Genomic DNA, 27324 nt, shown 5'->3' with positions numbered 1-27324 from the left:
AACTTCAAGCAGGAACACTTAAGACTTCTCTGCCAGGCTATTCCCCTGTTGGATGCTAAATGACTCACTGGTGAAGCAGGAAATACCTATAGGGTGCCAAGTGTGTTGCAAAAGACTGCAATTGATTTTGAATTTGATTTTCCAGATTCAGCTCAAGTAGGTCTTAAAATAGATGTGTTTTAATAATCTTTTCCATTTATTAGCAATCTTTTCCCCAGCTATAGTCACGTATTAATATTTAAAGTGAAGACATTTAATAAATCAGATCTGATTGCCGATGCCTCTGCTGCTTGATGCACAGGTTCTGTGCAGCAGCTCAACTTCAATGTGATTTTAGCTATTGCTTTAGATTTAAGCATTTACCAAACATTTAGTTTCAGAGTTAACATCCAGACTCTAAATAAATATTAAATGGCACAAAATTGTAACATACCTTTAAAGTCTGGAGAAAAATGACCCAGGTTACATATGTAACCCAGGTTCCCTGAAGGGAATGAGAGCTGCGTCGGAAGACGCTATGGGAACGCCTTCAGCGTCATTCCGCTCTGAACATCCTATGTCATCAGTCCAATAGAAGGGCGACGCATCACGGGCGGGGTGACGTCACGAACAGGAAGTATATAAGCACGTGCGGCAGAGCCCGCGTCAGCTTCATGTCATGAAGCAAGCGCTGGCAGGGATGCCGGAAGTATGGCTTCGAGACGCAGCTCTCGTTCCCTTCAGGGAACCTGGGTTACATACGTAACCTGGCTCGTTCCCTTCCAGGAACGTCGAGCTGCGTCGGAAGACGCTATGGGAACGCTATGCCCATGCCGCCAGACTGACAAGTCCCTGCCTGATGTCAGGACGAGAGAACAGAGGAGCCCGGAGTGGCTCGAATGTCGAGGTCATAGAACCTGGCGAATGTCAGGGGTGTGGACCACCCAGCAGCGTCGCAGATGTCTTGGATAGAGACACCTGCCCAAAGGGCCTTGGAGGCCGCCATACCTCTGGTTGAGTGCGCTCTGACTCCCAACGGATGGGCAAGCCCAGAGGCCTCGTAAGCAAGATTGACAGCATCCACAATCCACCTACTAAAAGTGGGCTTCGTAGCAGGAAGACCCCTCTTAGGCGGACCAAAGCACATCAGCAACTGGTCCGACTTTCTCCACAGGGCAGCTCTGTGGATGTATGCACCCAGTGCTCACACTGGACACACACAGTGGTGCTTTTCCTGGTCGGGCTCTCTGAAGGGAGGAGGACAGAAGGCCTGAAGTACGACCGGCTGTGGTACGACCGTCGGAACTTTAGGTAGATACCCCGCACGGGGATAGAGAAATACTTTCGCCGAACCGGGCGCAAAGTCAATATGAGAAGGGGCCGAAGATAGGGCCTGAAGGTCACCCACCCTCCTCAGAGAGGTGATGGCCAACAGGAAGACGGTCTTAATCGTGAGGAGTCTGTCTGTTATCTCCTCTATAGGCTCAAATGGCACCCTACTCAGAGCCTCTAATACCACAGCTAGGTCCCATGTGGGGACACGTGATCGTACAGGAGGCCTCAGCCTCAGTGCACCGCGGAGGAAACGTGTAACTAGGGGGTGTCTGCCCACTGAGTGGCCACCGATAAGGGTGTGGTACGAAGAGATAGCTGCCACGTAGACCTTAACAGTGGAGTGGGTTAACCCTGCGGAGAAACGGGCCTGCAGGAACTCCAGAACTGTACCAACTGGGCAGTTGACTGGGTCAAGCTGGCGATCTCCGCACCAAGAAGTGAAGAGCTTCCACTTCAAGGCGTACAGTTTCCTCATGGAGGGAGCTCTGGATTGACGGAGGGTCTCGACAACCTCGGTTGATAGACCGGAAGCTATGAGTTGCGCCCCCTCAGAGGCCATACCCACAGCTTCCATAGCTCCGGGCGAGGGTGCACAATGGTGCCCCCGGCCTGTGAGAGGAGATCTCTCCTGATCGGTACCGGCCACGGGGTGCCGTCGAGGAGAAAAATCAGGTCTGAGAACCAAACTCGGCCCGGCCAGAACGGTGCTACTAACAGTAGACTGACCGCGTCCCGGCGCACTCTCGCCAGAACTCCCGGGAGCAGAGCGATCGGGGGGAAGGCGTACAGACGGAGCCTCGGCCACGTCTGTACCATAGCGTCCAGTCCCAGAGGAGCTGGAGGAGCTAGAGAGAACCAGAGGGGACATTGCGCTGACTCTCGAGTGGCGAAGAGGTCCACCTGTGCCTGGCCAAAAACCTTCCAAATCTGCTTCACCACACCTGGGTGAAGCATCCATTCCCCGGGCCTCAGCCCCTGTCTCGACAGAACGTCTGCTCCCACATTGAGATGCCCAGCAATGTGCACAGCTCTCAGTGATCGGAAACAGAGAATGAAGTACCGGCTGTAGAAGCCGGCATGGACTTCGTGAGGAGGAACGAACTCGATGGCTTCCTTCCTCAGCAAAGTATCGACCTCTTGTTCCATGACCAGAGCCTGCTCGGGGCGGACCGTGGTCACGCAAACCCCGTTGAACGGCAGAGGTGGCCCATCGAACTGGATGGCGTAACCAATCTCTACCGTCCGCAGGACCCAAAGAGACACGTGTGGCAGGTGCTGCCAGGCTGCCAAGTGATCTACTAAGGGAATCAGTCTCTCGAGACTGACCTCTGGTGTTAGAGAAGCAGCCAGACCGCTGTCTCGACGCGGCGTACCGGGACGAGACGCGTAATCTAGCGGCTGAGGCGAGTTTCTCAGGCCCGCTAACGTCACAGGCGGAGTAACCTGAGAGCAACACTCGCTGGGACCTGCTGTGCCCTAGAACTGCAGGGTTGACAGACAAATCCCCGGAAGACACCGAAGGGAGATGGTCACCGTGTGCCGCGGTGCAAACCGCTCCACCCCAGTAGGGGTCGCCCTCCGTAGTCCTGGGGCTCGCCCATCAGGACTTCTTTGCCGAGGACCTCCTAGCCGACAAGACATCCCTCAGGTCTGCCTTCGGCTTCGAGGCCCCCGATGCAGGGCGCCGCTGCCCTCGGCTCTGCCGCGGGGGAGCGCGATGGCGACGCTCTGTTTCTGCGCAGCCCTGTGTGAGGAGCTGGTATGCGGAGGGGACTGCTCCCGCCCAGTAGCCCCAAGAGTTAGAGAGCGGCGGGGGAGAAACCGCTGAAACGCCTCCGCCTGCTTGAGAGCCTCCTGAAATCTGTTGACGACCGAACTCACAGAGTCGCCAAACAGACCAGAAGGCTGAAGCGGGGCGTCCATGAGGCAGACCCTGTCTTTCTCCTTTATATTTGACAGGGTCAGCCACAAATGCCTCTCCGTCGCCACCATAGCTGCCATGGAGCGGCCGATGGCACGGGCCGACTCCTTGGTGGCGTGGAGGGCAAGATCAGCGGTTCTCCTAAGCGCTGAAATATCTTCTGGCCTAAAATCACCGCCCTCATCTAACTCTCTCAGCAGTTCGGCCTGGTACGCCTGTAACACTGCCATAGTGTGCAGACATGCACCGGCCTGACCTGCTGCTGCATACCCCCTGCCCACTAGGGATGATGTGGTGCGCAGAGGCTTAGTGGGCAGGGTAGGAGCCTTCAGAGCCGACGCCCCCGTGGGTGACAGATAGCTCGCAAGCGTCTGTTCAACCCGGGGCATCGCTCTGTACCCGTGCTCGTCCAACTCCTGTACATTACCATAATAATGAGAAGCGGGAATGAACGGGCGGGATGAAAATGGTTTAGCCCACGATCTCGACACCTCGGTGTGGAGATCGGGGAAAAACGGGAGGCTCTTACGCAGAGGTGGCTGCCGCACGCGTAGAAAACTTCTCGGGGGGCCAACTGATGTCTAGTTTGGCCACTGCCCGTGTAACCACCTCTAAAAGCTCCTCATACTGGGGCGGAGGCGGCAAACCCTCGTCAACGCTCGCCGTCTCAACCTCCTCGGAGGAAGAGAGACGAAGCGTTGAGTCCTCATTTCGGGAGGAAGGAACTGCTTCCCCGAGAGACGGGACACCAGATCTGGCGGATACGGGAGGAGATAGGGACATGCCCGTCTCACTCTCGCCAGCCAGATCAGCCTGTGAGCCCCACGAGTGCAGCCGCCGCTCTGCCTCGGCACAAGCGGGACCAGCACCGCGCGGGGTGTTCACAAAGGCTCCCTCCTCGAAGAGAGCCCTCCGGGTGCGGAGTGTGCGCAGCGAGAGCCAGTCACAGTGCGAGCAGTCGGCTCCCTCAAGAGCCGCTGCCGCATGCTCCACACCCAGGCAGACCACGCACAGACTATGTGTGTCCTCCCCAGTAATAAAGCGAGGGCAAGGACTAGCACACAATCTGAAGCGCGATCCGAAATCGCCCCCTGTTTTGGTCTTGCTTTTTGGCTTGTCTTTGCTTCAAATAAGGACAGACAACACTAAATAAGACTCACAAACAGAGAATCGGACTGACAACATACAGAGCGCTTGCTGAATGACAGAAAGCTGACGCGGGCTCCGCCGCACGTGCTTATATACTTCCTGGTCGTGACGTCACCCCGCCCGTGACGCGTCGCCCTTCTATTGGACTGATGACATAGGATGTTCAGAGCGGAATGACGCTGAAGGCGTTCCCATAGCGTCTTCCGACGCAGTTCGACGTTCCTGGAAGGGAACTAAGCAATTATTTGCAGCATGCAAGATTTGCCATTTCATAAACACCTGTACATGAATAAAGAGAAATTCAAGGGCTGTGGTTTGTTGCTATGAGACTAAATATTTCTTTGATTGCTTAATGGTGTTCATTGTTTCAGTCATTGAATATCAACCCAAGCGAATCCCATTTATTGGCCTGAATATTGCAGCTCATAACCTTGTATTATATAACAGCTATGTATAAGCAAATTCTCAGTAAAGAGAAAATTTCTCTCTTTGTTTTATTCATACTCTGGGGATAAACATCCAGTTTTTGTAGTTTGCAGGAAAAACTGCTTGAGCTATTTTAAAAAATTCTAAATTTAGTTACTTACCAAAGTGTCAGTGTTTTCGTGGGAAATCCTTTAAAAGATTACCAACAAAAAATAAAAATGACAGTACAAATCTCTTCCTCTATGCATGTCATTTTCTTCATTCTTGTGCATGCTAAATTGCATTTGCACACTTGGATGCATTTGATGCCCCAAAAGGGAGATTGGCAGGCAGATTAATTACTGAATGTGATAGGATAAATGTCCCGATGTCGCACAATGTGGCCTTTTGATGAAAAAGCTGTGATATCACAATCTGTTCTTGACATTGATTTGTGCTGCATTGACATCTGACTGATCATGCTCTTGCGTACTAGCATGTATCAATATGATGAAGCAGCACTGGCCATGCATCAAAGTTGAGGTAAAATTATGCACTTTTTGTAGTTTCTGTCAGAAAAATACCTCATTCGTTTTAACAATCAAGCCCACGTAAGGGTATGGGTCAGCTGGTCCACCCAATCAAAACTGCTGGAATATACAACTAGTTATTAAGATTATAATATAACTTACATTGCACACAAAATAAGCATAGCTCACATGGACATACGGGACACAAGGGATCACGCTACTCCACTTTTAAAGGCCCTTCATTGGTTGCCAGTACAATTTAGAATACACTTTAAAATTGTACTATTTGTTTTTAAATCTTTGCACAATCAAGCACCCGGCTATCTATCTGAACTGTTGCATCAGTATATCCCCTCAAGAAGCTTAAAGGTTTAGTTCACTTTTAAAAAAACTTTTGCTGATAATTTACTCACCCCCATGTCATCCAAGATGTCCATGTCTTTCTTTCTTCAGTCGAAAAGAAATTAAGGTTTTTGATGAAAACATTTCTCCATATAATGGACTTCAATGGGACCCAAACAGTTCAAGGTCCAAATGACAGTTTCAGTGCAGCTTAAAAGGGCTTTAAACGATACCAGGCGATGAATAAGGGTCTTATCTAGCGAAACGATCGGTCATTTCAAAAATAAATAAAAAAGTTTAAGTTTTATAAGCACAAATGCTCGCCTTGCTCTGTTCTGTGATGTGCGTTCATGACGTCACGTAATACGAAATTACGTTGAAAAGGTCACGGTTGACTTAGGCGGAAGTACCGAGTCAGTGTTTACAAATGTGCGGAAGGAGGACCATATACACATATTCAAATGTCTTTGTGTCAGTTTATCGTTTAAAATGCCCATTTCGTGTGCGTATCCTGGGTGTTTTAATATTAAAAAGCCTACTGACTCGTACTTCCGCCTACCTCAACCGTGACCTTTTCAACGTAATTGCGTATTATGTGACGTCACGAACGCGCATCACAGAACAGAGCAAGGCGAGCATTTGTGCTTATAAATCTATAAACTTTTTTATTTATTTTTGAAATGACCGATCGTTTCGCTAGATAAGACCCTTATTCATCGTCTGGTATCGTTTAAAGCCCTTTGAAGCTGCACTGAAACTGTCATTTGGACCTTGAACCGTTTGGGTCCCATTGAAGTCCATTATATTGAGAAATGTTTTCATCAAAAACCTTAATTTCTTTTCAACTGAAGAAAGAAAGACATGGACATCTTGGATGACATGGGGGTGAGTAAATTATCAGCAAAAGTTTTTTTAAAAGTGAACTAATCCTTTAAGATCTGGTGACCAGAATCTTCTTTTAATTCCACATTCCAGACTTAAACGTAGAGGTGACCGTGCCTTCTCTGTAATTGGTCCTCGTCTCTGGAATGACCTGCCAGTGGAAATTCGAATGGCCCCGAGCTTGACCATTTTTAAGTCTCTGTTAAAAACCCATCTGTTTTCATTGGCTTATTAGGTTTATATTCCTGCCTAGTATAGTTTTTCTGGTACTGTTTTATTTGGGTTCTTTGTTTTAATCTGTTTGCTTGTTTTAATTACTTTTATGATGCTGTATCTTTTGTGAAGCACTTTGGTCAGTCTCATGGCTGTTTTAAATGTGCTATATAAATAAAGTGAACTTGAACTTGAACTAGCTCACATGGACATACTGTACATGCATTTCAGTTATTTTGCATATACTGTACTGCAGTACTTTGCATGAATTATTTATGCCGTGAGGAATGTTTAAAGACATCTCATTATTACCTACAGCATAACATAAATATACAAGTTGATTGCGCCGTCATTGTAGTTGTACAGTTAATTGTGCAGCTATATATTAAGCTATTGAAAAATTAGCAAACATTGGCTGTGATCCAAAGCTTAGTGAGCTGCCTCATGGCTTTCTGCCCACTGTCTGCATTGGCAGCATCCTAAATGAAACTAAACCTCAGTAAGCAAACAGTATGTAAATCTGTAAGTAGTTTTGTAGGGGGGAAAAATCATTTTTCTTTGCCACTGCCTCCTAATATCCTCTGGAAGAGGCTATAGAAAAACACTTGTGTGATGTGATTAGTGCTATAAAAAACACATCGGAACACATCTTCTCTGCAAGTATATAGTATACATATATCTAGAATATATCTATACATATATCAACTTACAGTATATTTTCATTTTTCATTTCATTTTTATTTACTACAATTTATAAGCTGACTATATAAAAGCTGATTATTCAATTTAGAACACAACATGTAGCCTATATATTACAATTCTTGCCATTTTTACAGTATAAACATAAAAAGTTTGGGGTCAGTTTAAGTTTTAAATTAATACTTTTATTCAGCAAGGATACATTTAATTCACAGAAAATACATTTATAGTGTTACAGAAAATTTGTGTTTTAAATAAATTATGGTCTTTTCAACCTTCTGTTTATTAAAGAAAAAAAAAAGTATCACTTCCACAAAAAAATAAAAAAATAAAAAAAAATTAAGCAGCACAACCGCTTTCAACTGTGATGATAAAAAAAAATGTTTTTCAGAATGATTTCTGAAGGATCGTGTGACACCGAAGACTGAAGTAATGGCTGCTAAAAAATTTAGCTGTGCCATCACAGCAAAAAATTATATTTTAAAATACACTCAAACAGAAAACTGTTATTTTAAATTGTAAACATATTTCACAATACTACTGTTTTTATTGTATAAATGCAGTTTTGAAGAGCACAACAGATTTTTTTTTTTTTTTTTTTCAAAAACATCTGAACAGCAGTGTATACAAATATATAGCTCCCTATACATTTAACTCCCTTTAGATCAAAACACTGTTGCCCACAATGGATACAACTGCCCTTGTCTTCAAATTTGGACCAAATAAGTATCAAGAATACCAATGAAGTAAGCAAGGAGGCAGCATAATTAAGTTGCCTACTATTTGGAACAGCTTTAGTGTTTAATGCCTGAAATGCCTGTGGAGGCAGGATTGGAACAGAGATATTGTCTCATTAAGGCCCCCAAAAAGTAAACTTTATAATTATCAGGATGAAATTAAAGAGCAGGCACAGGATAGAGATCCACCCACTTGGAAATGTCTGTTCACAAGAGTGCCCTTGCCAAAGCTTGAAACAGTGTCATGAAAAACAACAATGGTGTTTGACTGACACGGAATTGTTCTTCTTACACTGTGCCTATTGCATATATGTCATAAAAATGGGCACTGAGCTCAGTGTTGAAATGGCATGGCTCGAAGGTATCCGTATGAAGGATGTCAGAATGCACCGGAGGGAGCCTTGATAGTAGTCCTCAGAGACAGCAGTATTTACAGGCCTGTAAGGCGGCGTGAGTGATTGCTGCAGATCACGTGACCTGCGGCTTGGCGATGATCAGGGATCAGTGGTTTCAGGGTTAAGAGCCATCGAGTGACCAGTGAGACTGACGCTTCACTGAATCACTAGGACATGTGACTCTGGGAGAGTCTGGAAAGGCAGATAAGACACGGCCCCAGCGAAAGCCACGGTACATCCGACACATCCCCTTTCTTTTTGCTCGCTTTGGCTGTGGTTCAAGCTATCTAACACTAACTCTTTCATTCCATCTTTCTCCCATTACCTCCACCTCAAGTCCTTTGTCTTTATCTCTCTCCTTTCTCTGATAAAGTCAAGCCCAGTGGCAGCTGCTTGCAGTGTCACAGCGTTAGTCTATGTGTTGGGTGGTAGCAGACTATACTGTATGCAATCTGGATTATACAGTCAAAAAATGCAGGTTGTCACTGGAGCAGTGGCTTCAAAAGCACACCTCTGTACCTTATCTATCCCTAAAGGCTTCACTTTAGGACATTAAAGGTGCATATTTGTACCTTTAGGGCTAGATAAGGTGCAGGTGAACGTGGTAGTTGTGTTGCTGTCTATGCAGGGTGAGAAAGCTCTAGGATTTCAACAAAAATATCTTAATTTGTGTTCCAAAGATGAATGAAGGTCTTACAGGTTTGGAACAACATGAGGATGAGTAATTAATGACACATTTTTTGGCTGAACTATCCTTTTAATAATAGCTAGATTAAAAGTGATTCAAAATTATTATACAAACAAAATATTTTTACATTAGATTACCACAGCACTTAACATTCCTGACACTTTTAATTGTGTAATTTGCAATTGGTACCAGGATGCATTTCAGAAGTTATCTACCAAACACTGCATGTGTGTGAGGCAGCATGTGGAACATTCAGTCCTGAGCGGTGAGGAAGGATTAACAGAAGAGACTCACTGCCAGAGATTCGGAGCTCACTACTGTGACCACACACACCAGCTGACCACCAGTACTGAAACCCAGCAGAGTAAACACAAAAATTGCCTCCAACTGTCCAACTTAAATACATTCAGGGGTGAAAGACTGAGGCAAGGGCTTTAAAACCTTGAACAAAACAGATCAAGGCAGAAAAAGGACAGGGCAGAAAAAACGGCTTTGGGTACAAAGTGACCTACCCATACTGGACCTTCTAAAGATAAATAATAAAAAATATGGATAGCTTCTTAAAGAGATAGTTCACCCAAAAACAATTTTGTCATTGTTTATTCAACCTAATGACTTTCCAACTCCATATGACTCTAAATATATGGAAACCAGCAGCTAGATCCTAGATGTGTTCCACAGAATAAAACAAGTTTGAAATTATATGATTGTAACTAAACGATGACAGGATTTTTTTTTTTTTTTTTTTGTGAACTAATATTTTAGCCAAAGGTATCTGATAGAATGTTTTTTAGGGACTGCTCTTCCATGAAATGTGTCTGTGTTGGAATACCGCTTTTGTGAAAGACTGCTGTGATATGTTTCTGCCTTATCACCAAATAACATCTAATCCTCATTATGCTTTAGCCTCACAACCAATGCGCATTATGTTTCACAAATTACTTGTTTACCTGAAACAAACATGTACTGTTTACAGATATCTGAACAAACTGTACTTGAAATCCATGATAAATTCACAAAAAATGCTAAGCCAATACAGCTTGAAACTTTTTCATCACACAGATGATTTTCCCATTTACCACACTCTGAATTATCGAAACCCTCAGGGTCATTACCCAATGTCAGCATGTCTTCGTTCTCCAAGGGGAGGCGATGGCATCTCTGTGCTCAAATTTAGATGCAATTCCTACTGAGCACGACTGTCACAGCATTCCCTGAAAAGATTCCCTTCTTTGCTCGTGTACCACACAAATGTAATGCCAGTATTTCTCACAAACTGGTCTTTCTGTGATATGTTAGATAAGTGCAATAGCTTCTGTAATAGCCATGGATTTCCCCTTATGCATCTCTAATGAATAATACATGCAGATTTTGCAAGCCTGCGACAAGCTTGTTTGATGTATTACTCGATAAGCAGCTGATATGAATGTGCCGATGAATGATGATAGGGGAGTGTATGAGAAACATGTCCAGAAAAACCATATCATATTTTTATTGATCCAATACATGTAGGTTTCCTCACAGGTTGACATTACAATCTTGGTGCTAAGCAAGAACATTTGACCTCAATTGGTGCATTCATTATTAAAGTTGCTGCCTCCTGACACACACTTTAATGTTTGTTCCTTATGATTTCCCTTCATGCTCTGCTGATATTGACTAAATACATTTAAAGGTGAAGTGTGAAATGTGCCTCAACAAACAGAAGAGCAAAAAAAAAGCTTCTGGTTTGTCAAATTCCTTTATTTCTCATTGGTTGGCAAAAGAGATGGTCCCGCCCCAAAATTACAATGTCAGTAATGTTGCTGTTTTGGATGCTCAAAAACCACACAGGGAATCATACTATAAATTAGTTATTTATTATCGTCCCTTCAAATTATTCTAGAAAATAGTTTTAAATAATAAAGCACTTCGCCTTTTCTGAAGTCATCCAACAACGAACAAAACTATGCAGCCATCTTCTCTGAGCAATGTTTAAAAAAATTAAACATGAAATATATCATAGTATATATCAAAGTATTTTGTAAAATATAATATTTAGAATCTAATAATTCAAAATTATTCACCATAGATTTCTTCATGCTCTCCATAAAGCTCATTTTCTAAATTTATGAATTATAATGAAGACTGAAAAACATCAACAGGCTGTTGTGTATGTGCCAACTAAAGTCTTTATGCCAACAACCCATTACAGTTAGGAAATGCCTTCATTGTCAGCTGTTTTTTGCTCTTGTGTCATTGGACTGTAATGGTTCAGTGCCACTAGCTCTGTACTGAGTGGGAAGATTCTGCTTTCAGGTTTCAAGATTTTACAGGATTCTGCTTTAAATTAATGCCCACAAATAGAAGAGTACTATGATGGACACATATCTAGCCTACACATACATAACAAATAATACATACATTCACACATAGCCACAGGCACAAATATAAACAGTCATCTCATTTTCAAGGACTGTTTTTTAGAGCTGAATTTACACTACGAAAGGCATCACAAGCCAGGATTCCATCCATATATGATTATGTAGGATATTATGTAGGATATTGCATAAAAAGATGGTTGGAAATACCAAGATGTTAATTAAATGTCAGAAAGACGGATAGAAAGACAGATAGAACGGACGGACGGACGGACGGACGGACGGACGGACGGACGGACGGACGGACGGACAGACAGACAGACAGACAGATAGATAGATAGATATTTATTGTTTAATTATACAAAAATAAATTAAAACAGTTAGCTATATACCACTATCAGCATATGTTGAAGATTCGTCTCTCATTGTCTCTGAGACAGCTCCGTCATTCCTCAGTCATTCCGTTTTTACTTTGTGCATAGTTAATTGATTGAGATTAAGACGTTCTCCGGTATAACTCTTGCGTAAAGTTTGCATGTTGCTTATGTGATATCCACTGACTTGCCTTCGTGGTTTAAAACATAAATTCCAACATTGTGAAAAAGTACCGAACCCTGACACCACTGTGTCGTATCGAACTGAATTTTGTGAACAGTTACACCCCTAATAGACAGATAGATAGATTGTTTGAGGGAACAACAGAGTGACAGAAAGCTATGATAGAGAGATAAACACAAGCTCTCTATGCTGTCACAGTGAAACAATCCAATCATGCCCTCTGCTCACCTTTATAGTAGCTTTACCATTCAGATGGGAACTTCAGTTTCATGAGGTGTGAAAGAGGTATTTGTTAGCAGACAGAGTGAAGCCCCATGTGTTTCTATTCCTGAAACAGTGGAAGTTATTCTAAGCTGGGCCAGGACATACGCTGACACGTCATGTCATTCACACCTCAGAAAAATGTGATAACACTCTGTCCAGCACCATAAGGAGGGGAAATTAATGAATAAATCAAGGACGTGGAAGGATAGGGATGATCGTGTGAGAACATGAGGGAGTGATTGAGTGAAAAAGAGGTGTGGTGAGCCAGGGACAGCTGTGGTGAAGGGCTGGATCTGGGACTCAGGGGTGAGGAGACAAAAATAGCTCACTTTAAGGAATGAGAAAGAAACTGGAGCACAGGTCCAATATCCATTAAATCTGAAATGTGCGGACTGTGTGTGAGTACACACACACACACGCGCAAACATTCAATATAGAGATATAAGAAAGAGAGTGGTTCCTGAAAATAGCCCTTGGTTCCACTCTCATTTTGTGTGTTCACACATTCAATTTATTCTGGCCACACAAATCGTACAGTGTAAATGGACACACACACATACACACTAAGCGTGTAAGACTGCCTCACACCTATCAAACGTGCTGACAGGGCATCTTAAAACAAGCATGAGGAGGATATACTTGATCGGATCAAGCGCCCAGAGACCATTTGCAAGCGCAAAGACAAGAGCAAAGGAAAAAAAGATTAAAAGTGATTTCCACTTCTGAGAATCTCATTGCATACGTCTTTGACATGGTTATGCAGCACATTTTAAAGACGAGGGAAGCTTATTACTTCTGGACAACTTCAAAGGGCCGGTCCCGTTCAGAGCCCATTCATGACTTGCCCATTCAGGGAGGCTAATTCCAAATCCTCCATTTAGAAAGAGGGAGGGAAGGCTGTCCCATTTCACCTCATCACTGAAACCGTGAATGTTTTCCAGGGAAATGGCAGGAAACCAGGAGGAGCTGCTTGGTGATGCAATGCTTTGTTTTTGTCCTCTGTTCAAGACTATGTAAATAAAAGCACATGGTGCTCATTTATTTCAAACCAAAATTAGTTTAAGAGGAAAACTCTGAAAAAAATACTATTGGCTTTGAAAACTTTGAAAGTCCAGAGACAAACCAATATACTGTATAAAGACTAACATATGGAGAGCCGGTTGCTGTTGTCTTTGTGGGGAAATCTGAGGATAATCTCATGGGAAATCATAGAATATTAATTTCAAACTTCTTTTTTTTTTCGTTAAAATAATTCAGGCATAGGTAACCCCAAAATAAATCAATGGTCAAAACATTTCAAAATGTTCATGTTTATGTTCCACAGAAGAAAGTCATACATGTTTGAAATTACTAAAAGTTAAGAAAAAGAGAATTTTATTTTTCGAGCGAACTATCCCTAAAAGTTTTGATAGTAATATTCAAAAGAATAAAAAACAGAATATACAAGGATTGTCCAAGCTTTTAATATACATGTTCTAAAGATGTTAGTGCTAATTTTCTACTCCGATATGCAGAGTCACAGTTAATTCAAGCAATGCAAATTGTATTTATGTTTTCATTTTTAAAACCCATGCATCATTTATCAAAGGAAGGTCAGTCTTTTGTTGTCCAAGGTCTCTGTGATCAAAGACCGGTGATTCAGAAAGTCAGTCTTCGAGTATCTTTATGGGAAGATTTACCAGGCTGTCTTTTGTTGATTGAGTGATTAATGATAAATGCAATGTTTCCAGTGATGACCTGCCCACTTTCTCATACAATTAACTTTTAACTGAATATAATAATGTAACTGAAATAAGAGCAGCAGTCCTACCTGAGCTCATTAAGGACCCTGTGAATTATTTAGAATCAATTTATTGAATACCTCATGAGACGGTACATTACCAAAAAAGCCCTCGGTACACTAACAGCAGAGGCCAGAACAGAAGCTCAATAACTCTAATATCTAGGTCAGACATATAAAAATTATAGCTGCAAACTTTGCATACGCCTGGATGAATAACAGTTATATAGTTTTCAAAATTTTCTTATTACAAAGGCATCGGTCTTCCTGCCATTACAATCACAAAGGAAGAGATGTCAACTTTTCCATTAACAAGAGTTTGCTGCAATCAGCATTTTACATTAATTCTGTCACACACACACACACACACACACACACACACACACACACATGTTGGGTTTCCATGTTTTATGGGGACATCCCATAGGCGTAATGGTTTTTATACTGTACAATCTGTATGTGCTATTGCCCTACACCAACCCTACACCTAAACTTAGCCCTCACAGGAAACATGCTGCATTTTTAGATTTTCAAAAAACTGTATGCTGTATTATTTATAAGCTTGTTTCCTCATGGGGACCAAAAAATGTCCCCACAAGATTAAGATTTACTGGTATTACTATCCTTGTGGGGACATTTGGTCCCCAGGACGTGATGAATACCAGGTGCACACACACACACACACACACACACACAAATCCCCAAAACAATTTAATTCCTCATTGTCTGACTAATTGTATGAAGAATAAGGTGGAGAAAGGAGAAAGTGAAAGGTGTATTTTCAATTTACCATACACTCAAAACCAAAAAGAAAAATTAAGATAAAAGTCTTTGAATAAAATTCACATTAGCTACAAAGTAAATGTGCAATTGACTTCTTGAGTGAAATGAAAAATGGAAACTTGACAAAGATTCACTTTGATTCGGCTTGTTAAGGAGCTAATGCATTTATTACCATATCTTGTACAGGAATAAATTCATTTAATTGAGTAATACATCTCTAAATCCAAGTTGCTGAGATGTCAGTGCATGAAAAATGTGTTTGTTTGGCTTAATCCTTTTGAGTATTTTCTTTTGGTGTAGCTATTTGTGTGGTCGCTGATTCTCTAAAGAGTAAGCCCTGAATTTCAGTGCACAGCAGAATTCAAAACCAGTCTTTCATCACTACATCAATCCTTTTCCACACAGTAAGTATATTAAAGTAAAAACGCTTTAGTACAGAACGAAAGGAGAAAAAAGAAACCTGAGAGTGAACCACAGAGAGATAGAATGAGAGAGAGTGTGTCACTGAGATGATATTCAATATACAGTATATAGTCCCAACACCTGCCACCAACCCTGAAGATATTTGCTGTGGAGATATGTGGCTTCCCAGCAGGCACACAACGTCATATGACGTTAATATTAGGTTGGATTTAGGTCGCGACGTCAGGTGACCAAAATTCTATGTCAAGCCAACGTCTAATGACAACGTTGATTTGACGTCCAAGACCGACGTCAATTGACGTTGATATTTAGTTGTTTTCAGGTTGTGTTGGGAAGTAACCAAAATCCAACGTCGAGCCAACGTCTAAAGCCAACGTCATATTGACGTCAAATACTGATATACAGTCGTCGGGTATGGCAACCAAAACCCAACGTCGCCTAGACGTCATAATGGTAACGTCCACACAACGTCAGATTCTAACATCATTTGACGTTGTTTTTAGGTTGTGGCATTAACTAACCAAAATCCAACGTCGAGCCAACGTCTAAAGCCAACGTCATATTGACGTCAAATACTGATATACAGTGGTCAGGTATGGCAACCAAAACCCAACGTCGGCTAGACGTCATAATGGTAACGTCCACACAACGTCAGATTCTAACATCATTTGACGTTGTTTTTAGGTTGTGGCATTAACTAACCAAAATCCAACGTCGAGCCAACGTCTAAAGCCAACGTCATATTGACGTCAAATACTGATATACAGTCGTCGGTTATGACAACCAAAACCCAACGTCGCCTAGACGTCACAATGGTAACGTCCACACAACGTCAGATTCTAACATCATTTGACGTTGTTTTTAGGTTGTGGCATTAACTAACCAAAATCCAACGTCGAGCCAACGTCTAAAGCCAACGTCATATTGACGTCAAATACTGATATACAGTGGTCAGGTATGGCAACCAAAACCCAACGTCGCCTAGACGTCATAATGGTAACGTCCACACAACGTCAGATTCTAACATCATTTGACGTTGTTTTTAGGTTGTGGCATTAACTAACCAAAATCCAACGTCGAGCCAACGTCTAAAGCCAACGTCATATTGACGTCAAATACTGATATACAGTGGTCAGGTATGGCAACCAAAACCCAACGTCGGCTAGACGTCATAATGGTAACGTCTACACAACGTCAGATTCTAACATCATTTGACGTTGTTTTTAGGTTGTGGCATTAACTAACCAAAATCCAACGTCGAGCCAACGTCTAAAGCCAACGTCATATTGACGTCAAATACTGATGTACAGTGGTCAGGTATGGCAACCAAAACCCAACGTCGGCTAGACGTCATAATGGTAACGTCCACACAACGTCAGATTCTAACATCATTTGACGTTGTTTTTAGGTTGTGGCATTAACTAACCAAAATCCAACGTCGAGCCAACGTCTAAAGCCAACGTCATATTGACGTCAAATACTGATATACAGTCGTCGGTTATGGCAACCAAAACCCAACGTCGCCTAGACGTCACAATGGTAACGTCCACACAACGTCAGATTCTAACATCATTTGACGTTGTTTTTAGGTTGTGGCATTAACTAACCAAAATCCAACGTCGAGCCAACGTCTAAAGCCAACGTCATATTGACGTCAAATACTGATATACAGTGGTCAGGTATGGCAACCAAAACCCAACGTCGCCTAGACGTCATAATGGTAACGTCCACACAACGTCAGATTCTAACATCATTTGACGTTGTTTTTAGGTTGTGGCATTAACTAACCAAAATCCAACGTCGAGCCAACGTCTAAAGCCAACGTCATATTGACGTCAAATACTGATATACAGTCGTCGGTTATGGCAACCAAAACCCAACGTCGCCTAGACGTCACAATGGTAACGTCCACACAACGTCAGATTCTAACATCATTTGACGTTGTTTTTAGGTTGTGGCATTAACTAACCAAAATCCAACGTCGAGCCAACGTCTAAAGCCAACGTCATATTGACGTCAAATACTGATATACAGTGGTCAGGTATGGCAACCAAAACCCAACGTCGCCTAGACGTCATAATGGTAACGTCCACACAACGTCAGATTCTAACATCATTTGACGTTGTTTTTAGGTTGTGGCATTAACTAACCAAAATCCAACGTCGACCCAACGTCTAAAGCCAACGTCATATTGACGTCAAATACTGATATACAGTGGTCAGGTATGGCAACCAAAACCCAACGTCGGCTAGACGTCATAATGGTAACGTCTACACAACGTCAGATTCTAACATCATTTGACGTTGTTTTTAGGTTGTGGCATTAACTAACCAAAATCCAACGTCGAGCCAACGTCTAAAGCCAACGTCATATTGACGTCAAATACTGATGTACAGTGGTCAGGTATGGCAACCAAAACCCAACGTCGGCTAGACGTCATAATGGTAACGTCCACACAACGTCAGATTCTAACATCATTTGACGTTGTTTTTAGGTTGTGGCATTAACTAACCAAAATCCAACGTCGAACCAACGTCTAAAGCCAACGTCATATTGACGTCAAATACTGATATACAGTCGTCGGTTATGGCAACCAAAACCCAACGTCGCCTAGACGTCACAATGGTAACGTCCACACAACGTCAGATTCTAACATCATTTGACGTTGTTTTTAGGTTGTGGCATTAACTAACCAAAATCCAACGTCGAGCCAACGTCTAAAGCCAACGTCATATTGACGTCAAATACTGATATACAGTGGTCAGGTATGGCAACCAAAACCCAACGTCGCCTAGACGTCATAATGGTAACGTCCACACAACGTCAGATTCTAACATCATTTGACGTTGTTTTTAGGTTGTGGCATTAACTAACCAAAATCCAACGTCGAGCCAACGTCTAAAGCCAACGTCATATTGACGTCAAATACTGATATACAGTGGTCAGGTATGGCAACCAAAACCCAACGTCGGCTAGACGTCATAATGGTAACGTCCACACAACGTCAGATTCTAACATCATTTGACGTTGTTTTTAGGTTGTGGCATTAACTAACCAAAATCCAACGTCGAGCCAACGTCTAAAGCCAACGTCATATTGACGTCAAATACTGATATACAGTCGTCGGTTATGGCAACCAAAACCCAACGTCGCCTAGACGTCACAATGGTAACGTCCACACAACGTCAGATTCTAACATCATTTGACGTTGTTTTTAGGTTGTGGCATTAACTAACCAAAATCCAACGTCGAGCCAACGTCTTAAGCCAACGTCATATTGACGTCAAATACTGATATACAGTGGTCAGGTATGGCAACCAAAACCCAACGTCGGCTAGACGTCATAATGTAACGTCCACACAACGTCAGATTCTAACATCATTTGACGTTGTTTTTAGGTCGTGGCATTAACTAACCAAAATCCAACGTCGAGCCAACGTCTTGAGCCAACGTCATATTGACGTCAAATACTGATATACAGTCGTCAGGTATGGCAACCAAAACCCAACGTCGGCTAGACGTCATAATGGTAACGTCCACACAACGTCAGATTCTAACATCATTTGACGTTGTTTTTAGGTTGTGGCATTAACTAACCAAAATCCAACGTCGAGCCAACGTCTTAAGCCAACGTCATATTGACGTCAAATACTGATATACAGTCGTCAGGTATGGCAACCAAAACCCAACGTCGGCTAGACGTCATAATGGTAACGTCCACACAACGTCAGATTCTAACATCATTTGACGTTGTTTTTAGGTTGTGGCATTAACTAACCAAAATCCAACGTCGAGCCAACGTCTAAAGCCAACGTCATATTGACGTCAAATACTGATATACAGTGGTCAGGTATGGCAACCAAAACCCAACGTCGGCTAGACGTCATAATGGTAACGTCCACACAACGTCAGATTCTAACATCATTTGACGTTGTTTTTAGGTTGTGGCATTAACTAACCAAAATCCAACGTCGAGCCAACGTCTAAAGCCAACGTCATATTGACGTCAAATACTGATATACATTCGTTGGGTATGGCATCCAAAACTCAACGTCGCCTAGACGTCATAATGGTAACGTCCAGACAACGTCAGATTATAAAATCATTTGACGTTGATCTTCAGTTGTTTTTAGGTTGTGGCATTAACTAACCAAAATCCAACGTCGAGCCAACGTCTTAAGCCAACGTCATATTGACGTCAAATACTGATATACAGTCGTCAGGTATGGCATCCAAAACTCAACGTCGCCTAGACGTCATAATGGTAACGTCCACACAACGTCAGATTCTAACATCATTTGATGTTGATCTTCAGTTGTTTTTAGGTTGTGGCATTAACTAACCAAAATCCAACGTCGAGCCAACGTCTCAAGCCAACGTCATACGGACGTCAAATACTGATATACAGTCATCAGGTATGGCAACCAAAACCCAACGTCACCTAGACGTCATAATGGTAACGTCCACACAACGTCAGATTCTAACATCATTTGACGTTGTTTTTAGGTTGTGGCATTAACTAACCAAAATCCAACGTCGAGCCAACTTCTTAAGCCAACGTCATATTGACGTCAAATACTGATATACAGTCGTCAGGTATGGCAACCAAAACCCAACGTCGCCTAGACGTCATAATGGTAACGTCCACACAACGTCAAATTATAACATAATTTGACGTTGATCTATAGTTAGTATTAGGTTGTGGCAAAAAATAACCAAAATCCAACGTCAAGCCAACATCTTAAGCCAGGTTCATATTGATGTCAAATACTCATATACAGTCGTCAGGTATGGCAACCAAAACCCAACGTCTCCTAGACATCATATTGGTAATGCTCACTCAGTGTCAAACTCTAACATCATTAGATGTTGACTTCACAATCACGTCATACAGCCATCGAAAAATATTGGTATGTTATCTGATCAGAGTATACATTTGTTATTTGTGTGAGAGAAACCCTATATCTACTGAGAAATTTGAAATGAGAAAAAAACAAGAGCATAGAGAAAAGGGTCTGAGAGGACTGGAATGCATACATTCCATGCAATTTGTAGAAAACATACATTTAAATATGGAAAATGTAGAATCCTCAATTTGTCAAATGTGCATGTCTGCGTTATGGAAACACCTTGCTGTGAGGTGACTGCATAACCACGGAGTCATTTGCTGTTGCAAGCAATACAGTGATGAAATGAATAAGAGTACATTCATTATCATAGGCCTCAATTATTGTTGAATTAGTCGCACATCAACATTTCGTTTACATTTTCCCATACCACGAATGCTGTAACAGCATTGCCACTGCAGTCAACAGTGTAATCTGTAGACAAATGTTGCAATTATGACAGTGTTTTTAGTAAGTGTTACTGTGGACAAAGGAATAAACCTAAACCAACAGGTGGTGTAACACTTACAGCAAAGGGTCAGATATAGAAAATGCCACAGTTGTAGGCACAGCTGCATTTAGGCATAAGAGTGGTTATACAGTTGAGGCAAGGGATTTGTTAAAGTTCAAAAGGGTCATCATTGGTCATGTGAATGAAACTGTAATTTACAAGTATAGCCAGACGTGTACACACCTTCTCTGTACTCCTAAACCTAACCCTATTTTAACTATAAATTCATATGGAAATTATAGGTGAATAGTGAATGGCACAGATGTGCCTGCCCCTGGTTGTGAGCATAAGTGAAAACACAATTTTACCAATTACTTACATGTAACAGCCTAAAAAAAAAAAATCAATACATATTTGCTATCTTTTGTTTAAAACATTTTTTTCTACAGTTACAAAGTTGTTTGACGTCTCTCTATGTTGCTTTGTTCGTGATTGGTTAATCTGAATGTCATCCAGGAATCTGACCAATGACAGCAGGGCACGCCTCCTCCCGCTCAGATTTGAAAGTTCACCTCAGTCGTTACTGCAGCTCTGTTTATCTGCAGTCCTGCTCCGTTCAGTGCTCTAGGAATGGCTTTCACATGATTGTCTCATATCTGACAGATGAGTTATTATTTTGACCGATTTTGAGTTATGCGGTGTCGATTGAGAACACAGACACAATGGCTATGGACACATAATGGAAACACAGAAGGTAAGTACCTCTTATAATTGTTTTTTTGTTACTGTTAAAGTGATATGATAATCGCAATGACATAATCTGTTTCTGTGTTTTGTTATTATGTTTTAATACTGTCCAGATAAGGCTGTGTGACAATGTCTTGGGAATGATTAAAAGTGACTCGTTGTTGTTGTTTTTATATTGCGAAATGTAAATATATCCGCGTAGCGTTAGTACTACAAGTTCTGGAGGTTTATGTAATAGATACATACACATGAATGACAGAATAAATAGCGGGAGCTGGACCTTAATATGAGTTAAGTACTGAAGGCCGCCTTTTGCTGATCTTATTTTTAATAACAGAATGAAATAGTAAAAATAACAATATTGTTATTTTATTGTCAAATAAAATGTCTCACTCTGGAACATGAACAACTGACATGTGTTCAACAGAGAGATCATGAAACCACCTTAAGAATACTATGTAAACCATGCTTTCGGATCCAACTTACTGCTAAGTGTTTGTATAAAGCTGGTGAGTAACGTTAGCCAAACTTTTTGTAAGCCTGTCTGTCTCTGTCAGTAAGTCAACAATTACTATTGTTTTATTAAACCTGTTAAATATTCGTGTGTGTGTGTGTGTGTGTGTGTGTGTGTGTGTGTTTCCCCTCTCATGGTCCAGAGGTTTTGGGATTGAAAATCTTCTGCCATATGATCTTCTGTAAAAGTGAGTATTCATAATACTTTAATGATCATGTGCCGTTATATGTGAACATGGGCAAAGCAGGCAAACTCTGCACCAAGGCACCACTCTGATTCAAACTTAATTCTTGAGTTTAGCTCACTCAAAATCAAAACTCCCTCATCATTTTCTAACCCTCATGTCTTTTTTAATCTTCTTTTGTGTTCCACAGAAAAAAAAAGTCAGTTATGCAGGTTGGAAAAGACATAAGTGAGTAAATGATGACATCATATTCACCTTATTCTTCACATAAAAATGGCCCATTTATAGATTTTATGGGTCTTGCTTCCAGATATTTTTACTTTTTTAGCTATACAGAACTGCTCGTTTTGCTGCTTGATATTGCAAATTGGTTTGTCATACCATATTATTTTAGTGTATTATCTTAATTATGAACACACTGGTTTGTAATACAAACAGTTTTACTATTTACTGCATGTTGTTATTGTTATTTAAGGCTAATGAACTTGAAGTCTCGCCCATAGGCTTACTTCTGCGTTTAGGAATAAGGTGGATGAAGTATGAAGATACTTGAGTAATTTAATGATCTCCTCAAGTACATTTGTTAGACATCACCGACGTGTGATAGAAAAGCAGTGTAAACAGATTAATAATTTTATTAGTTATAAATATACAGGTATTAGCATTTTAGCAATTGATAAAAATATTATATTTCTTTTTTTTAGTGTACTAATTGCCATTTTTTACATCTGGGAAAAGTTATTTGTTGTGAATACTCATTTCTTTATTTGTATTTCCTGTAGCTCAAATAGTAGAGCATGGCGCTAGCAACGCCAAGATCATGGGTTCGATTCCCAGGGAAAGCAAGAGCTGATAAAAATGTAGAAACTGTAACTTGAATGCAATGTAAGCCGCTTTGGATAAAAGCGTCTGCTAAATGTAAATGTGTTTATAATTACAAGTAGGTTTAACTTGTAACTTGCTCAAGGGTACCTCAAGCCCTGTTTACACTAGTGGGTTTCCTGCCAGGACTGAGACTCGAACCCATGACCTTCAGACTACAAGTCTGCCTCTCTAACCATTAGGTCACAGCTAAATAATTAAATTAGTCAGAATATCTCATAATGTCAAATGTTGTTTAAAGAAAAGGTACACAAATGGAATCCTCCTTTTTAAGGACTTTTCAATAAATCTGTTGTCTTTTTTTTTTGCATTTATTTAACCCCCAGATGCAGCAAGGATCCAGCTGATTACTTCAGATTTGGAGGACTGCTCTTTATCTACTGTGTCTGTCACTTCTGGTGCAGAATCATGGACCTTTATTTGTATGTTTTGATTTTACTTTTTATTACACTTGTGTAGCTAGTATTCAGGATTAAAATACAATGTAATTTTTTTCCACATATATTATCAGAGCTATATTGGAGCCCAAAAGGGTCAATAGAATATTGATAAAAACACTATAAACCTGATTGGGATAATACAAGCTAAAGTACAGTTCCCTGCACAATCTTTTTAAAATAAAAAAATTATGATACTAACCCTAATTTTTTCAATTGCTTCTCAAGAATTCCTCTTCAGGAAATTTGTTTACACAAATTTACATCTGAATAATGAAACAGTTTTAAAGAGATACTCCACCCCAAAATGAAAATTTTGTCATTAATCAATTACCACCATGTCGTTCCAAACCCATAAAAGCTTTGTTCGTCTTCTGAATACAATTTAAGATATTTTGGATGAAACAGCGCATCCCTGTGTCAAGGCTGATACAGAAGAGTGTATGTGTTTTGCGTCCAGGGCATAATCTCCAAAATGGCGCTGTGCTGATGCAGAGGAGACGTTACGGTGCCTAATTGTTGAATAAAGTCATTATTTTTGTTGTATTTCTATATAAAAAGTATTCTCATCGCTTCATAACATTACATAACATATTCTGACAATGTGTTTCATACTTTTCTGGACCTTGACAGTGTAATTTACTTGGCAGTCAATGGGACAGACACAAGCCTCCCGGGTTTCATCCAAAATATCTTAAATTGTGTTCCGAAGATGAATGAAGCTTTTACAGGCTTGGAACAACATGGGGGTAAGTGATTAATGACAATTTTCATTTTGGGGTGGAGTATCCCTTTAAGCCTGGAATACACTACACGACTTTTAAAAATCTGAACAGATTTTTAAATCACCAGGCATCATACACTTACCGATTTTGTAAATAATGACAAAGGAAAGCTGGGCATCATATATAATTAGGCCTGGAATACACTACACGTTTTTTGTCCTGATTTTCCGCCAATTTACAGTCTGGAGAAGTTGACACTAGTTGCCGAAAGTCAGAGCCAGTCTGTAGATTTGATAGTCACAGACTCCGGTTTTTTAGCTTCAGACTCAGATTCTATCCAGTTGGAGGATATCAAAAATGTTTGATATTTTCAGCCGATTTTAGAACGTATATTGTTTCCATTTGTCACGCGTCTCCAAGGCTCATGTTTCTGAGTGAGTTTGTTGTGCTCGGAACAACTTTAAAGTCTGGTAGTGTATGATCCTCGGTCATGTTGTGTATGATGCCCAGTTTTCCTTTGTCACGATTTACAAAGTCAGTATATAGCCAGGACCATAAATATTGGGACATCAACACAATTCTAACATTTTTGGCTCTATACACCACCACAATGGATTTCAAATGAAACGAACAAGATGTGCTTTAACTGCAGACTGTCAGCTTTAATTTGAGGGTATTTACATCCAAATCAGGTGAACGGTGTAGGAATTACAACAGTTTGTATATGTGCCTCCCACTTGTTAAGGGACCAAAAGTAATGGGACAGAATAATAATCAAATCAAACTTTCACTTTTTAATACTTGGTTGCAAATCCTTTGCAGTCAATTACAGCCTGAAGTCTGGAATGCATAGACATCACCAGACGCTGGGTTTCATCCCTGGTGATGCTCTGCCAGGCCTCTACTGCAACCGTCTTCAGTTCCTGCTTGTTCTTGGGGCATTTTCCCTTCAGTTTGGTCTTCAGCAAGTGAAATGGATGCTCAATCGGATTCAGGTCAGGTGATTGACTTGGCCATTGCATAACAGTCCACTTCTTTCCCTTCAAAAACTCTTTGGTTGCTTTTGCAGTATGCTTTGGGTCATTGTCCATCTGCACTGTGAAGCGCCGTCCAGTGAGTTCTGAAGCATTTGGCTGAATATGAGCAGATAATATTGCCCGAAACACTTCAGAATTCATCCTGCTGCTTTTGTCAGCAGTCACATCATCAATAAATACAAGAGAACCAGTTCCACTGGCAGCCATACATGCCAACGCCATGACACTACCACCACCATGCTTCACTGATGAGGTGGTATGCTTCGGATCATGAGCAGTTCCTTTCCTTCTCCATACTCTTCTCTTCCCATCACTCTGGTACAAGTTGATCTTGGTCTCATCTGTCCATAGGATGTTGTTCCAGAACTGTGAAGGCTTTTTTCGATGCCGTTTGGCAAACTCTAATCTGGCCTTCCTGTTTTTGAGGCTCACCAATGGTTTACATCTTGTGGTGAACCCTCTGTATTCACTCTGGTGAAGTCTTCTCTTGATTGTTGACTTTGACACACATACACCTACCTCCTGGAGAGTGTTCTTGATCTGGCCAACTGTTGTGAAGGGTGTTTTCTTCACCAGGGAAAGAATTCTTTGGTCATCCACCACAGTTGTTTTCCGTGGTCTTCCGGGTCTTTTGGTGTTGCTGAACTCACCGGTGCGTTCCTTCTTTTTAAGAATGTTCCAAACAGTTGTTTTGGCCACGCCTAATGTTTTTGCCATCTCTCTGATGGGTTTGTTTTGTTTTTTCAGCCTAATGATGGCTTGCTTCACTGATAGTGACAGCTCTTTGGATCTCATCTTGACAGTTGACAGCAACAGATTCCAAATGCAAATAGCACACTTGAAATTAACTCTGGACATTTTATCTGCTCCTTGTAATTGGGATAGTGAGGGAGTAACACACACCTGGCCATGGAACAGCTGAGAAGCCAATTGTCCCATTACTTTTGGTCCCTTAACAAGTGGGAGGCACATATGCAAACTGTTGTAATTCCTACACCGTTCACCTGATTTGGATGTAAATACCCTCAAATTAAAGCTGACAGTGTGCAGTTAAAGCACATCTTGTTCGTTTAATTTGAAATCCATTGTGGTGGTGTATAGAGCCAAAAATGTTAGAATTGTGTCGATGTCCCAATATTTATGGACCTGACTGTATGCATGATGCCTAGTGTTTTAAAAATCTGTTCAGATTTGAAAAGTCATGTAGTGTAATCCAGCCTTTAGAATTAATAGTCGTTTGAAACTTGTAGATGTTTTGTATTTCTTGTGCTGAGAATATTTAATTCAACTCATTAACTTCTCATCAAACTGTTCTGTTAATTGGTGCAGTATTTTAAATGTTGAAATGTATTTGAAATGTATTTCCTTTCAAATTTGCACTGTTTTACTTCAAAAACTGAATGATTGCATTTTCAGTTTTGTACAGTATATGTAGAGACTTTGTATTTTGTCTTTCAAAATAAAACTTTTATTAATTTACAATTGTCAGCATCCTTTAACACTATAATTTTTTGTTTTTTAATAAGCTGTAAAATAAGAAGTGTTTCTCTGTAGAACGTTTAGGCTAGTATTTTACTTTTAGCACTTTATTGAATGCGTTTGATCATAATAATCTAGGAAAATCTGTGAAAGGACAGTGTTCCTCTGTACACGGTTTAGTGATATCACTTTATTTAATTGGTCAGTAAAAAATCCATAAAGTAAGTTTTACACTGTTAAAAAAATAAAGAAACGGTCAAATGACTGGCAGTAACGGTTGCCAAACAAAAAACATAAAACTGAAGTAAATAAAAAAATGGGACAAACCACGCTCATATCGATGTAATGTGGAATACCATTCATATGCCTTAAATACGGGATGATTCTATGTTAATGTCAAGCCTTGTTTGCAAATGTGTGCTAATATTGCCAACTTACAAAATAATGACAGACTGCTGATATTACTGAACTCATACTGTGAAATATCCCAAAACATTGCTTTTGGTACCATATAAGAGTCATAATTTGCTCAGTCAGTT

General features: G+C 41.1%; 1 protein-coding gene and 1 long non-coding RNA gene across 5 annotated transcripts in view; one reads left to right on the top strand and one right to left on the bottom strand.

Moving 5' to 3' along the window:
- The window catches only part of LOC306871647 (transient receptor potential cation channel subfamily M member 3-like), a gene marked incomplete at its 5' end in the record, with an annotated part of 440831 nt that overhangs the window by 85022 nt on the left and 328485 nt on the right, over nucleotides 1–27324 (bottom strand). The gene's annotated exons all lie outside the window — the stretch shown is intronic.
- LOC306870652 lies at nucleotides 15812–24813 on the top strand. The gene is made up of 5 exons (XR_013784283.1): nucleotides 15812–17846; nucleotides 19294–19858; nucleotides 20232–22228; nucleotides 22416–22453; nucleotides 23434–24813. It is a non-coding gene; the product is annotated as an uncharacterized lncRNA (long non-coding RNA).

Source organism: Barbus barbus, assembly GCF_936440315.1.
Source record: "Barbus barbus genome assembly, chromosome: 6".
Classification (NCBI taxonomy): Eukaryota; Metazoa; Chordata; class Actinopteri; order Cypriniformes; family Cyprinidae; genus Barbus; species Barbus barbus.
Note: the sequence above shows the minus strand (reverse complement) of the source record. Positions and strands in the feature narration are given on the sequence as shown.